This window comes from Zootoca vivipara, chromosome 4 (assembly GCF_963506605.1).
Source record: "Zootoca vivipara chromosome 4, rZooViv1.1, whole genome shotgun sequence".
In the NCBI taxonomy this organism is placed as follows: domain Eukaryota; kingdom Metazoa; phylum Chordata; class Lepidosauria; order Squamata; family Lacertidae; genus Zootoca; species Zootoca vivipara.
Genome location: NC_083279.1, coordinates 31,516,360 through 31,517,824, shown reverse-complemented (window position 1 = coordinate 31,517,824; position 1,465 = coordinate 31,516,360).

Genomic DNA, 1,465 nt, shown 5'->3' with positions numbered 1-1,465 from the left:
CCGCCCTACAGCTGAGGGGGAGGCGGCGGGCGGACCGTTTGGAGCAGCGTGGAGCCTGTGGGCGCTCAAGCCACCGCGCCACTCCCAGGAGAGAAATGTGGCTCAGGCGCGCTGCAGGCCCTGCGGTGAGTGCCGCCCGCCATTTTGTTCCCCCAAGCAGTGACACCCGGGGCAACCCACCTCCACCACACCCCCTTCCTCTGTCCCTGTTCCACACCCCAACCATTTAACTGCAAACTGATTTGTGGTCCTTTCCATGGCTGCCTGGCTGCCCCCATTGTCTTCTCCTGACAGACCTTTAAGATCTTTGGCCCATCTGTGGATTGGTTAAGAAGGCCGGATGTGTGCCTTATCACTGTGACACGTAGTTATCTCTCTCTCTCTTTTGGGAAAAGAAAGAAACTGACAAAACATTGTACACATGAAATTGACAAGAATGCTTGCCTTCTGTGTAAGGCAAGCATAGGCAACCTCGGCTCTCCAGATGTTTTGGAACTACAACTCCCATGATCCCTGACCACTGGCCCTGTTAGCTAGGGATGATGGGAGTTGTAGTTCCAAAACATCTGGAGAGCCAAGGTTGCCTGTGCCTGGTGTAAGGCAATTGCTTTGTGCTGCTAGTGGCCAATCGGCATGAAGGTAATGCAAAAAGGTGACTTACAGTGCAGTCCTAATCCTGATTACTCAGGAAGAAAGTCCTATTGAAGTCAATGGGGCTTACTCCCAGGTAAGTGGGGTCAGGTATGCAGCAGTGACTTCTGTTTGAGGATGGTCAGGTGAGCACCAGCAGCCCACAACAGTTGCCTACTACCTGTTGTAGTATAACAGCACTCAGAAGGCCAACGCTTCATGGTTCCTGCCTTTTAGATAAAGCTGCCATTCTTTGCCTGGATAACTACAGAAATATATTCTAGTGGCATTTTCCACTGGGGGAAATGGAGAACAACTACTAAAGCATAGAAACGCAGTTAACATCTTGTGACTTTCAGACACCCACGAACTTGAGGGACCTCACAACTTTCTTCAAAGTTTATTTATCCAGCCTGAGAGAAGAAAGTAATTGAGTTTCTGCCAGGTTGATATTATGCCACAAAGCTCTGCATCAAAGCTGAACTTGGATGACTCTACAATATTATTTGTGATATTCATGAAGGACCTGGTGCCATAGTTCCACCTGTGACAAAAAATAAATAAATGCTTTCCAGAAGGGTAGCTTTGCACCCAAATTCATGTCTTCATATGATCCTCCTTGATTAATTGTAATTCTCAGAAATTTCATATTGCAGTCTCTTATCACCCTGCTGGCCTAAAACAGCACCAGGTAGATGATACCTTATACGCTACCAATCTTGCTACCATGCTTCAGGGGGAAGTTTTAATACAAGGCTGTTTATTGCTGAGGGAAAAAGCTGAGCTGGAAAAATCTATTTTCTCACAAGTATAGTAGCATTGAACCCCACTTAGG